Source organism: Pyxicephalus adspersus, chromosome 5 (assembly GCF_032062135.1).
Source record: "Pyxicephalus adspersus chromosome 5, UCB_Pads_2.0, whole genome shotgun sequence".
Taxonomy (NCBI): Eukaryota; Metazoa; Chordata; class Amphibia; order Anura; family Pyxicephalidae; genus Pyxicephalus; species Pyxicephalus adspersus.
The window spans coordinates 118,640,532-118,656,134 of NC_092862.1; positions in this window are offsets into that span (position 1 = coordinate 118,640,532).

The following is a 15,603-nucleotide window of genomic DNA, read 5'->3' on the forward strand; positions in this document are numbered from 1 at the left end:
TTCATTTATCAGGTAAGAAAGCTAAGAGGGACAAGAACTGTGGAGGGATTTAAGGAGCACAGGAGCTTGAATTTAGGGCCTTTTCTGTTTTTTTTTTTACCTGAAAATAACTATCTGTGTGACTACACATTTTCCCTGACTATTCATTAAAGGAGTAATGGTTGTCACACAGGCTGGATTTTTAAACATGGCTACATGTACATTACATGTGGGATAGGAAGATTAGTAGCTTACCACCTTTATGTTAGGTTCTATAATATTGCCAGAGCTCTCTGCCATAAGTGACAATGAAGGAGTTTGGCTTTGCAGAGATGCCTTGCATAGGCATGGTGACTGTGTTCCTTTAACCAGATTTGGGCCATTCACCCCTTTCCATCCTTCTGCATTATTATGCATTGTATTGTTATTATTACACTGTATTTATATACCGCCATCATAATACGCAGCGCTGCACAAAGCCCATAGTCATGTGTTTAGGATGGATTATTCAAATAAATGGGAAGTCAAAGCACCAGGACAGACAAAAGCCATGATTAGGGTTGGACTGAAGACCCAGGGCCCAACATAGAATGTTGGGACCACTAGCTTTCACATTCACAGTGGTATTTGTTTTGTAAAACAGAAAGGGCCACCAAAGGGAACAAAAAATTATTTCAGGGCATATAATTGGGGCCCCTCTAGAGTTTTTCTCTGATCCTCCTGTGGGCCAGTCTGACCTTGTGCCATTTATTTCCGATTGAGTACACTGTGTGTTGTAGTACACGGCAAGGCATGTATGTTGGGTCAACATATTGGGGTGTCATTAACAATAATTGTCACTATACATGCTAAAGCACACTCCATGCATTAATGTGTGTTGTGGCAATGCACCGCACTGAAAAGGGTCCTTCGTAGTTACATAGTAGGTCAGGTTGAAAAAAGACATAAATCCATCAAGTTAAACCACTAGTGCAATAAACATATCCCAAATATAAAACCCTATGGACATAGTTGGTCCAGAGGAAGAAAAAAAAAAAAGTCCTGGTACAAGTTTTGTTTTAAAAATTCCTTCCTGATTCCCCGAGGCAATCTGATGATCGCTGGATAAACAGTCTGTTATATTTAATTTAAAGCCTTAATTCCCAGTTATATAATGTGCTTCAAGAAAAGCATCCAGCTTTTTCTTAAAGCAAACTATAGTATACTATAGAAACTACTTCCTGAGGGAGCTGATTCCACATCTTCACAGACCTTACAGTGAAGAATCCCTTCCTTATCTGGAAATTAAACTTCTTTTCCTCCAGACGCAAAGAGTGCCCTCTTGTTTTTTGTATTGACCTCAAAGTGAATAATGGGAAAGAGACTTTTCTATATGGACCGTTTATATATTTATACAGGGTGATCATATCCCCCGTTGTACGTCTCTTCCCAAGGGGGAATAGATTCAGTTCAACTAATCTCTCCTCATAGCTGAGCTCCTCCATTCCTTTTATTAGTTTAGTTGCCCTTCTCTGCACTTTCTCCAATTCCACAATTTCCTTTTTGTGAATTGGTGACCAAAACTGGACTGCATATTCCAGATGTGGTCTGACCAATGCTTTGTACAGGGGCAGGATTATGTCTCCATCTCTGCAGTCTATTCCTCTTTTAATACAAGAAAGTACTTTGCTAGCTTTAGATATTGCATGTTCATGTCCCTCTCACACAAAATGTTATGCCTGAAGGATAACAATAACAATATTACATAATTAAAAATATTAGGTATATTTAACCATTTTCCTGCAAAAAGCACAAGGAACATTTTACCTGAACATTTTGTTAGCTTGTAAAAGGTTTTTACATGTCTCTCCATTTGAACTGCCATTGCAGCCAATGAATCGATGAAAAAAGAAGTTAATACAGACATTCTTGAACAGAAATAAAAAAAAAAGAAAAAGTAAAGTTGAGCTGGGAGCACCCGCACTAAAGTACATGTCTGGAATTAGATATGTTGTGTGGTTAAACAGTGTGTAGGCTCATGAAACACAAAGATCGTGTTGCAGGTGGTGGTCCATAATCGAAAGGTGGCCCTGCTAGTGTGTACTGCTTCCCCCACCTCTTAGACTGTAAGCTCTTCTGGACAGGGTCCTCTTCCTCCTGAGTTACTGTCTGTATCTGTCTGTCATTTGCAACTCCTATGTAATGTACAGCACTGTATATTATGTTGGTGCTAATTAACCACCTGAGCGATAAACCCCGACCTTGGTTCTGGTTAAAAAAAATTACAATTATCGATAAACCCGAACTTTTCTCACTGTATGAAAAAGTTCGGGTTTATCGATCACTTACCTGGTCCCGCTGCGATCATCCAGCGTAGTCCTCCAGCGTCGATCTCCAGCGTCGTCCTCAAGCGTCGGGTGCCTTCTCCGAGAAGAAGAAGCCGGCCGGCTTCTTCTTCTCCATCCGTAGCGTGTACGTGTCCCTCGGCGATGACGTTGGCGCGTGTGCGGGAAATTCAAATTCAAACTCATTCAAACACATTTTGTATTGGATTGAATACAAACTCCTGTATCCAATCCAATACAAAATAATTCAAAATAAATACAAAGTATGTAATTGGTAAATTCAAACTCTCATTTTGTCTTGGATTGGATACAGGAGTTTGGAGGAGATACAAAGTCCTGCATCCAATCCAATACAAAATAATAGAAAATATATTTATGTGGTTTTGTCTATAGGTATGTGACGGACACTATGGAGGTGTTTTAGAAAAATATATTACTATACAGTATACGGAATTATCGCATTTTCAGTATTTCTCATTTATTTATGTATTCTTGTTTAAGCTGATTTTTGTGTATTTTATTTAATTTTATTAAAAGTAATTTTTTTTTTACATGATTGTGTGTTTCAAACATTTTTTATATTCATGATATCTACTAGAACCCTGTTTGGACATATTTCTGTAAGTTACAGGTCTACAATTAAAAAAAAAAAATTTTCATGAAAAACAGTGTAACGCTTTTGGAACAGAAATCTAGACATCAGTGTAACGCCCAGGTGGTTAAATACTGTTTATTAATATTATTAATAATAATAATAATAATAATAATAATGGTGACCAAAGTCACTGTAGGTGGACAGAAGAAAGGGATCAGAGTTCCACTGTATCTGTGACTTTTTCTGCAATACAATGTAAGTTCATGATATGGACAAGGCATGCATGACAAAAACTGCATACACACGTCCAATAATTATCGTTGGAAAGGAATGACGAACGACCGACTGGCCAAAAATCAGTCTAAAAAAAGTGACCAACGACGCCGAAGAACGGGGATAGCCATTGGAAATGAACGACCGGCACGGCAGATATATATATACTATTCACTTCCTCTGGTGCACGTCACTTCCTGTATCGTTCAAAGGATCGCATCTATCATGTGTACAATATCGTTGAACAATCTAGTCATCATCTGCATGTGCAGGATCAGTGCTATATGATCGTTCAAAGATATCGTGCAGGGTCGTTGGTCGTTCGTTTACCAATGATATTTATTGGAAGTGTGTACATAGCTTAAGATGTCTACAAATAGTCAATTTATGTGACTCTTTTTTTCAGTTGTGAGAAAATCTGCGGCCCACGAGGTGGTACAGTAGTGATGGCTGTAGATAACCTTAGAGTGTATGGGAAACTTCAGTAAAGTTACTTTTGTTTTTGCAATATCTTCCCTGGCCCTTATTTTGTCTTATAATCACCTTAGTCCAGTAAGACCTCATCTATTTAGTCTTCTTTTTGGTCTTTTTCCAGAATCTGCTGCACTGGACTTATGCATGCACCCTGCAATCTACATTCAATCATATAGAGAGTGCCTACCCCAAATGAATATGAAGCATGAATATAACCTAGGACTGAATGGAGATTTGGCCTCATGCATAGAAAAACAAATGTACTGCATTGTCGTGCACTGGGGAAAAAAAGGTAGGTATTTTTTTTGTCCTCTAGATGCCAAGAAAGCTTACACAAAACATGTGAACTGTTATCAATAGGCTCTCAAGCTTTCACAATTTGAGTGCAACTGCCTTTAAAAGTGAGACATCACACTGATGGTAGCTTTACAATGTTAGCTTCCATTTGAGATTTCTTACACAGGTATTGCATTGCTCCATATTTTCTTTAACAATCCCAAGTTATTAAATTGTGACAAAAGACAATCAAACTAAGCACACAAGCAACCCCTGCCAAGCTCACCTTAAATACCATGTCACAAAGAGATGGCACAGTGGAAATGCCATGGGTATTAGATTGTGCTACTAGGTATAGTATTTTCCTTCTGAGAGGGAAGTATTCTAAATACAGGTGGAACATTGCCCTAAAAAAGCAGACCCCCTTTGTGCATCCAGTGTCCCACATCCATTCTGACTTGAGCTTTTGACATTTTGCTGATTATTTTAAGTGAAACTCTTTACCCTTTGTTTGAAGAGTGAAAATTAAAATAAAGCAACTTAAAAAAGCAATAAAGCAAGATTGAACAGACAAGTGGAGAGGATGCTGAAAGAAGTGGGGTGAGGTGAGGACAACCGATAAATAGAAGCAGAGTGCGAGGTGTGAGACTGAAGACAAATGCACTATAAAAAAGAAAATGACCTTCACTGAGCTATAGTGTGCCAGTAATTTGAGTGATACTGTGTTATCTTCACTAGGGAAAGTGTGCCCTTTCCAGAACAGATATGGTTGAAAGGATTAAAAAAAAAAAGTAAAAGGTGAGGCAAAATAGTTTTTCTGGTTACTTTTTTGACATCATGCAAAAAAAAAAAAAAAGAGAAATACATAAAAAACAAGCACCAATAAACAGTAAAGCAGAAGTAAATTCACATTAACAAATTGATACACAAAAACATTTTGCTTAAGGGACTTTTTGGCATGTGACATATTATTTCAAAAGAATTTTGTATAAAATTATCCTATTTAGTTACAGGCCTATTAAAAACACCCAACCAAATTGAATGAAGAGTGTTTGTTAACAGATTTACAATTAGATAATACAATATGCTCAGTTATCATCTGCAATACAAATGTGCCTATTTAGGCTTTGTACTTCATTAACACCAAAACTGCTTTATCAGGAAACGTGGATGTTTAATATTGATTACAAAGCTGCATGTTTCCAGCACATATACTGTACATATGATTAACCACCTGAGCGTTACACTGAGGTCTAGATTTCTGTACCAAAAGTGATCCACTGTTTTTCATGAAATTTTTTTTTTAAAAGGGAGTATGTAATGTGTAGTGGCTCTGCAGGGCATAGTGGGAACACCTGCTTACCTGACATGGGGCACATACATGGTGTTAGGGTCTCTTGACTCCTATAAGCTGATTCTTTTCTGTGGAGGGAGGGGGGTATATGTGTATATATTTCAACTGTATATGTTTCAACTGATCCTAATGGAAACCCATGAAAATATGTACCATCATGTTTTCATAAGTGCTTCAATGCAGTTTGTATAGGATGTCAATGAGCTCTATTTATAAAAAAGGCAATCTGACATTCTATCAAACGTTCCCGGAATCTTCCAGGTCCATGTGTTTCAACAGCAGTCATTAATTCCCACCAGGGAATGTTTGAAGGAATGTCAGATTCCCTGTTTTACAAATAGAGTCCGGTATGTGTAGAAAAGCACACTATTGTTATTGTTATTATTAATATTAATAATAGAAATAATAATAAAAAAACAGTATTTATATAGCGCCAACATATTACATTAGTCATGCATTTTTACCAATTGGAAACATGTGTTACAATGCATAATGTAAATCCATCTAAATTTTTTTTTTTTAAATTTAGAACAGTTATTCCTAGCCTATTTATAAAGCTATTTGTTAAATAGTCTAACTTTTATAAATGCTTTTGGTGTTTGCACTGGTAGAAATGATGTGGATTTGGCCAGCAGGTGGCACTGGGTAACATTTTAATACAGTAGATACAAGATATCATTGCAGTAGTTTTGCATTTCTTTTCATTTTCTATTCCAGAGTTTTGTGGCAGGAAGAAGTGAATCCACTGAATTCTGACACTCATGATATATAGAATGCACTGTATGGAGCACTTAAATACAGCCGTGATTGGCAGAAGTTGTGTAAAAAATATTTATTTTACTTTATTTAGATTTATAGAGTTTTTAAAGACTTTACATTTTTTCACAATTTACATCACCCTAAAAATAGCATAAAAATTTGCTGTCAGCCCCAACCTCTGCTCTACCAAGCCTTCCTGGTTCACATTTTGGTTGCGGGACTCCAGGCACCCTTTCACTTTCTATCTGTACCATAATGTGATCCTTCCTACCAATAGACCTAACACAACATGTACGTCAAGGAGCCTTGGGGGTCACCTGACTACAATCACATGCATATGAATTGTGGCAACTAAATATAATAAGTGATTATGATTTGATATTGTATCTAAGCTAGCATTAATATCTGCCAGTCACCATTGCTCTGCACTTCATCCCATTTTACCAGATAGTACATGTACACTCAGCTTGGTATAAAAACTCAACTTTGCCAGCTTTAATGCTACCTAATGTTCATTTGAATGATACCTAATTGCACACAATTTAGAAAGACATGAAATACTTTTATTGCATGCAAACTTTGGTGGAAATCTTAAAGCATCTTTAGAATATTTAATAACCCAGCACACCATCCTTTATTAAGACTGAATTCCAGTCTTACCTTCAGTCTTGCACAGGTGTACAAGCTCCTTTCCATTACTGATTTTGCTTAATCTAATTTTACTGCATATAATTATCTTTTCACAGTGTGCATTAGAAGCTAAAGTTGGAAGTGCAGCCCATCTCATTTCATAGCTAGAGGATGTCTAGCATGATATATCCCTCTCCTCCCCAGCCTTACTTTCCCTAGACCACCCATTACATTTACCAAATTTTGGTTCTTTCAATTTTTTTATTGCATGCGAATAGTTTCTGGAAATACCTAGTCCTCCAGACTGCTATCTGTCCATTAGGATATTTCCTATCTTAAAGGGATATTTGCATGACATCTTGCAAGAGCCAAACCACCGCTGAGGGTTCTTGGGACAGGTACTGATGCAGGGTGCTGTGATGTGTTTAGGAAGATATGTACAGCTCCAGTCCTTCACAAGCAATGATCTTCTTGCAATGCAGAGAAAAGCAAAGACCCATCATGTGGTCACTGGGCCTATAAAAAATATGAAAATATGAAGAAAAATATAAGCAGGCTAAACTTTGATTTTAGGAAATTACAAGTTTCTGCAATGGTTGATAGGTCCTTTATGTAAGTACTTAGGAATTATGTTAGAGAACATCTATTGTATTTACAAGCACAATATTGTTTTTACATACAGAGCATTTTAAAGGAAGGATGAATCAGCAGTTGTGTTGATCCCTCTAGTGGATTCTGTAATTGCTTGTTTTGCCGTTCATAACCTCATGGGAACAAATTGTGACATATATCGAGTATCAGTTTAGAAGTGTCAGATTTTTAAATATTTGGCCCTGAGACATTGGATTCAGTCTGTTAGCTGGGGCTCAACACCTAAGTGCTATGCCTATAAGTCCACCTTGGAAAATGACAGGAATTAAGCACTTCCCCCTCAGTGCTGCAGCCTTTTTGCAGTAATGTGGAAACAGTATCCCAAGCTAGCAAAATAGGCCTGATTTATTAATGCTCTCCAAGACTGGAGAAGATAAACTATCTATAGGAGATCCAGGTCTATCTTCTCCAGTCTTGGAGAGCTTTAATAAATCGTCCCAATGTGTGTTGAAATAGCCAGTTGGTTGTTTCCATGGAAGTCCATGTGTAGGCTCCAAGATGAAAAAAACGTTTTTACAGGTCTGAGGATTCTGTTTCCACCCCAGGTGATTGCAGGCCTTATTAGTCAATCACCAAGCACAATAGCTGTCATTACTAGGAAGGTAAAAGGTGAGTATGTAGTGCTGGGGGGGAAATGAGTATGTAGGGCTGGGGAGGTGAAAGGTGAGTATGTATTGTGTGGGAGGAGAAAGGAGGGTATGTAGTGCTGGGGAGGAGAAAAGTGAGTATGTGCTGCTGAAACAGAGTTTTCACCTGCCTAAACCCAGCATTATATTAGGAAATAACAACCTTTGTGAATTTACTTTTTACATTTTACTTTTTAACAGAAATTAAAATAACACTGACAGTGTTGCAATAGCAACATCATTGTTAAAATACCACTTCTTACAGTGTGGTTTAAAGAAGTGCGTTATAACCTTTGTAAAATAAACATTTGGAGGTATGTGCTTAGTGTACGGTACATTATGAACAAAGGAGCAGAACAGGAGAAAAACATATTTGTAGTCTCTATTGAGATAGAATAACATCATATGGGAGAATAAGGCTTTTGACAGTTTACATGTCTAAAAATAAATATTTTGCACCAACCTAGGATTATTATTTGTGCAATGAACAATATTTTTGCAGCATTTAATTTTACCTCTAATTATATCTCTTTGCAGAGCTCGCACATGTCCAATGAGATCACTGCTTCCCCACAGAGTGCAAGGTCTGACTCTGCAGCTGCTGGCAAAATACAGGCTTTTCTACACAGTTTACAGCTTTTTAATATAAAAAAATATGTAATGTAAATATGTATGTAAATATGCACCTTTTGTTTTAATGCACCTGGAATATATTTAGGCTGAAGGTTTATTCATCCAAAATTCCAGTGCAAAAAGAATAAATAAGTATCTCACAAGTTTTACAGGGAGGCCAACTAACCTCCCCTAAAAAATCCATGTTAGGGAATCCCCTTTTTTGCTTCTGGTTGTTGCGGTTGCAGTGGGTGTATTAAGGATGTCAGAACTATGTAATATTTTGTTTAAATGTTTTCAGTGGTCCTACATGGCAAATCAGAAATCCTGATTCTTAAATGTAACAAAACATAGGGTTTATTACAAATTTAATTACTAATCATGAAGTGAATATTTAATTTCTGGGAAAGAAAGGCATTGATGTAGCTCTGTTATTATACAAGTATATTAGGATCACTGAGAGAAGCACTTGTTAATTATTCTTTTCTTAATGGGCTATTAGATGAACTGGTATGGGTTACTCTTTTGTGTTTCCACATGAAGGTGATCATGCTGGCATGTACTTTTTAATTAAAACCTAAACTCATTTAAATGTTGCGTAGCTGTTTAAAAAGAATCAAGCAGTATTAATGTAGTTCCAGCAGTCTTACCGGCTTTAATACATTAACCATACCTAACATTTACATGAGGTTTAATCCACCCTGACAGGTAATTTACAGATTACAGGAATCATAAATGTAAACCATTTACCATAATATACTTGCTTGCATTACATAATAGCACAATCTCATTTACCCAGTCCTTGTGACGTTCAATGGACAAGATGTAAGGGTCTTGCTAGAATAGGCAAAAGTGTAATAATAGGTTACATTTATAGGGCACATATATAACTTCTTCTAATTCTGACACAAGGCAAAAAGCTTTGCCATAGGAAAAGGTAAAAAACAGCCCATAAACCAACATTTGCTTGCGTTGAGTCAAAGTCAAGCAACAAAATTCACCAGAACAGAAATTGTTAGAAATTAGATTTTATGGAGCCCAGGATAACAGTTACACCTGACAAGGGTTCCAATTCTCCCCTATTCTTTTCACAAACTAAAAATAATGTTTTACCAACAGAATTTGCCAACAGTTTTACCAACAAAAATTTTTAGACTACTTAAATGACAGCTCAACTAAAATTTAGAGATGAACTCATAGTAAAATACTGCAGCACAGTTCTAAACACACATCATTGTCAATATTAGTCAATGGGGCATTTTGTTTAAAGACAGAACACACTTGTGTTGAATGCTGAATGCACCACAGTAAAAATATAAGATTTTAGGTAGGTTGTCGTTCTTCTTCTCATTGATCACCACACTAATGTACTGTGAGTTGCGAATATAGTAATTATTGTCAGGGGCTCCCGAAGCCCTGAAAGTCTTTTCCCATGTTGAAAAAGTTGAAAAAGGTTGATGTGACTAAGCACATGCTTACTCCTGCCTGCAGCAAACTGATGACATCTCAGTCTAACCAGAGTCAGCTGAGGATGTTATTTTTAATGAAAAGAGGTAAAGAATGCTTGAACAATCATGCTGAATATTATCCACTTCACTGAAAATCACTGAGTGGAACTGTAATACACTCATGTATCCTAAATATTAACACCTTAAACTCTTACACTAGGAAGTTAAAAAGTACCCTTGAACTAGGGTTACCCCTATATGTCAAGTGTTAAATGCATATTTAGATCTGGAGAGGAACGGTATAAAAAGCATTTTCATTATGTTATTCCTTTGCTTTTGAAGGGTGCTCCTCAGTGTGACCGGTTCCCCAGACCCTTCTCTCTAATTGTCTTCCCCCTAAAATTGTCCTTAAACTGTATTAAAGACATATGACTATGATAGGGACATTAGATTGTGAGCTCCTTTGAGGGACAGCTAGGGACTTTGTGGGCTTTGTAAAGTGCTGTGTAATATGTCAGTGCTATATAAATACTGTGTAATAAAAATATTATATATTTATACTAATTTAGGTCTTATGGAGGACTGTATATTAATATACCCCTTGTTCCCCTAGCATGCTCGTCTTTCTTCCATCCAACACTACAGGTTTTGTGGGCTGCCCCGGCTCATCCTTACCAGCGCCTGTGACCACAGCACATACAAATGCATTTATGGTCATATTTCTAAATATTACCCATTGGCATATTATATTAATTCAACTTAGCCTAAATTTAAAAATTTACACATTCACATAACACAATTTCATCTTGTCCTTGTTATGATGTAATCGGGTTAGCTGCCCTGCCCTACACTCCAGCACTGTCTGTGCATGCGTGTATGTTAGATGGCCAGCGTGTGTGCATACGCATGCGCATGCACCATAGCATCTTAAAGAGGCCAGACCCTTGTCTATGAAGGGTTTCACATGAAGACAGTCTCCATGCTGTTCATACCACCTTCCACTAAGGACACTACCTTAAGAATGTACCTTGTCCCATATGAGCAACTGCTTCCTACAAAATGTAAGTAAATTAATATCTTCTGTTCAAAAGTTTTTCCTGCATATCCACTTTTATTCTTTAGAGAAACACCATAATTTATGTATACGCCTTTCTTTCATTAGATTTTCCATAAGCTCAATATACCTTTACGCTGCTACTTTTCACCCTAACCACAAGTATCACGTAAGTACATATTGAATAATATATCACAATTGTTACATCATATCTTTATCTATATAACAATTTAGAGAATTACAAACCTAACTTTAAGGCTGCTATTCCTTATCCATTAGGTCAAACAAAAATCTACCCAAAACAGGTTATAACAGCAAGAACTACCTACACTCATGAGTAACCGTCATATACAAGTGAATATGTAAGAGAAGATATGTATTAATCAATGTTACAATACATGTTTTTTCATTCCTAAATTTTAAGTTTTATGATAAATTCAATAATTTGAGCAGAACTTGAAGCTTAATCCAAGCTCCATGAATACATAAATAATTATACTACTTACCCAGGCATACTACTAACCTAATATTTTACACTATAACTAATTTTTTACAACACACCTAGAAACATTTATTAATCACAAAATTATATTATACTCTTGAATTACCATCCTATTACACTTCCAAATTACCCCTAAATTACTCTTGATCATTATTGTATTTTGAAATCTGACCATACCCATGACCATAACCATTTGACCATAATTCAATGTTTCAAAAATCAATGTATTTACTTTTAATTCTTTACATACCGGTTTGGTTCAAGTTCAATATGAACTAATTGTAACCTTGCTTAATACTTACTATTGTCAAAGTCTGTTTTATACCCCTGAGGAAGCCTAATGGCGAAACGCGCCGGGTTTGAGACAAAGATCTTATGTACCATTTGGTATTTCAGGTTCCATTATCTAATCTCTATTATTGATGACTGTAGTTGAACTCTATTTAACACTTAACTCTGGGAATCCCATGTGGATTTGGGGCTAAACGGTTGTGGACACTTTATTTACCTATGTATGTATATATATTTGTTAAATTGTTTGCCAAAAAAGAAAAAAAACTTGGTTTATTATTGTAATTATACATGGCGTGTGTTTTTGATACTGTCCCATTTTATTGATGATAGGAAGAGCAGTCACAAAGAAGAATGAGAAAATACGGTGTCAAGTACTACATGCTGAAGACCCGCAATGGTCAGCACCAACAGAAAATGCAAGAAACTCTTTGGAGAAAACCTTCATATCAAATAAACTTGTAAGTCTGGATCCTAGGTGGGATGTATTAGTTCTCTTGTAACCTCACTTTCTATATCATTGTTGCTTTTTGCAACACTCTACATTTGTGCACAACCCCTTTTCATATTGCACACATCCCAGTTTGAAGAAGGAGAACCCCGACACTCTAGAAAATAATCCTTAATTCTCCAATAGTGCTGTTGCTAAGGAACAACAATATAAGCTCTGCAGCCAAAATTAATGATTGGAGTATTGTGAAAAAGGGGGAGTGCTGGCAGGTAAACTGCGATTTGATATAGTAACACTAGACAGCCAAACTTTTATCTGTAATTATTGACTTGAAAGTAGCTATTTTCCTGTTCTCCCAGACTGACGAATCTTCCTATTTTTTTATTCATACGTACGGTGCAGTTATTCATATCTGATATTTCCTGCTTTATGAGTCATTGAACCATATCCATATAATTAGTATACTGTTGAATTTCCGTGTTGGTGCATGTAGGATCTTTTCTGTGAATGAGTGTTCTAACAATCGTGCCATTGGATACGGTTCAATACTTTGTTGTACAGATTGATTTTATTATTATGTTACCTCGGAAAGGTCCATTCTATTGAGCTGCTTTGTATTTTAATTAACATTAATTTGTGCAGCAAGTAATGCCGTTTCCTTGGAGCTTTTGGGAGTCATTTGTCACAGTGGAGAGCGATGCCGGGAATTGTGCATGTTTGGTGTTATAAAATGTGAAGATGACATGTCCATAAAAAAAAATAGTGAACATGATATCAGCATCAGCTTATTTTTAAAACATAAAGCTGTACCTGGTGTAGAAAAGATGGATTATTCTTCTCTTTTCTCACATTTAGCAGATCTCTAAACATATCCATAGCAATATAGCAGAGGTGCACTGAGGATCTGAAATGTGCACAACTCCAAGAAAGGTACAACCACTCTAAGCTTAGACTTTATGTTCAGCCAAATGTTTTCATAGCTTTGTGTAGAGCAGGGAAGATATAAGTTTTATTTTTTATTTCTGTACCCTTCCTAAGAGATTTCCCTTTGCTTCCCGTCCTAAAGACACAGTAGGAGTTGAGAAGAAATCTCTCCAATATGAACAAAATATCCCAGAGATATGCATGGAATTGGCCACCCTATCAAAATTCTTTCTCTCGCCTAATGTTCTAATGACAGCTCAAAATGTTGGATTCCCCAAATTTTACATCCTGGTAACCATTCTGGACACATAAAGGGGGTAAATATCCCCAAAAGTGTCACAGACAGCAATAAACACCCAAAGACCAACTAAGTCTTTCCTACTTGATCAGAAACTAAAAAGAAATGTTTTGCCTTACATACAATTTAAAGTGGAACTAAACCTTAATAGTTAAAATCTGCAGCTAGGCATGTTCTCTATTACAGAAGGGACAGACAATGGTCCTGATTTATTAAAGCTCTCCAGGGCTGGAGAGGATACACTTTCATCAGTGAAGCTGGGTGATACAGCAAACCTGTAAATGGATCTGGTCCAGGAATGAAAACATTTGCTAACAAATAGGTTTGCTGGATCACCCAGCTTCACTGATGAAAGTGTATCCTCTCTAGCCCTGGAGAGCTTTGATAAATCAAACCCAATGTCTCTTCAGCAGTAAAATAAACTGTTTAGTTGCTATTTTCTAAACACACTCAGCTGTACTTGTTCTGCTGCGGGTACTGCCATGTTCATCTGGTCCTTCTTCTGGGTTCCCAATCATTTGGCATTCTGATTGGCCCGGCTGGAATTATGTATAGGGCCTGATTTATTACAGCTCTCCAAGGCTAGAGAGGATACACTTTCATCAGTGAAGCTGGGTGATCCAGTAAACCTGGAACGGATCTGGTCCAGGATTCAAACATTTGCTCACAAATAACAAATGACTTTGAAGAAATCCATTCCAGGTTTGCTAGATCACCCAGCTTCACTGATTACAGTATATTCTCTCCAGCCTTGGAGAGCTTTAATAAATGAAGCCTATCCTGTCATAGTCTGGCATTACGTACCGAGCTGTGCAGCATAGTTCAAAGTCTACTTTTATAAAGAGGTAGCAAACAGACAAGCAAAATGAAATACCTGCACTTTTCCCTGTATTTTTCCTCTTTAGAAATGCGGCAAGCACAGAAAAAAAGCTGTTGAAGTGCAAAATTAGTGCAAGCTTAGCTATTTGAAACATTAAAACAGCAACTTCCACTGCAATACTCACCTTCTCTCCGGCTCTGTCCCCCATAGCTTAATCGTTGGAGCTTTAAATAAGAATTCCAGGCAACAATTATGTTTTTAGTAAATGCAGCAATAGCACATCAGAATAACAGGCAGAATGTTTCATAGGTCCGCCATGCAACTACATATACAGTGGATATAAAATGTGTACACCCCCGTTAAAATGCCAGATGCCACAATAAATAATTTCAAATCTTTTCCTACCTTTACTGTGATGTATAACTTGTACGATTCAATTGAAAAACAAACAAACCTGTTAGAGCAAAAATATAAAAAATTAAAAAAGTTTGATAAGCACCCTTACACTAATTCTTTGTTGAAGCACCATTTGATCTGGGTAGGAATCTATGAGCATGGCACATCTTGACTTGGCAATTTTTGCCCATTCTTCTTTGCAAAAGCACTCCAAATGTCAGATTGCAAGGGCATCGCATGTGCACCATCAGCCCTTTTCAGGTCACCCCACAGTACTACTATATAATCACCCTTTCAGACTTACGGTTTAAAACTGCTACTAAATGCAGCACGGTGGCTAAGAGGTTAGCACTCTGGCCTTTGCAGCGCTAGGTCTCAGGTTCGAATCTTGGCCAGCACACTATCTGCATGGAGATTGCAAGTTCTCCCCTTGTCTGTGTGGGTTTGCTCCGGGTACTCCAACTTTCCAAAAACATGCAGTTAGGTTCGTTGGCTTCCCCCTAAAATTGTCCTTAGACTGTGATAAAGACATAAGAGAATGGTAGGGACATTAGATTGTGAGCCACTTTGAGGGACAGCTAGTGACATGACTGTGGACTTTGTACAGTGCTGTGTAATATGTCTGTGCTATATAAATACTGTGTTACAATATTATTAATATGTGCCCATAAGCAGCAAACCACACCATAGGTCAGCATGTTTGCACCAGCTGACCTTGCATTTGTGGTAACGGTGCTGGTATTTCTCACAAGTGAAAAGCCACTGCATTGCCAGGAGCAAACAGCACTTCATCAACTTTAATATTATTATTAAAGATTTATTCTTTAATATTATCCTCACATGTTCACTAGCCCCCCCCCCCCCCC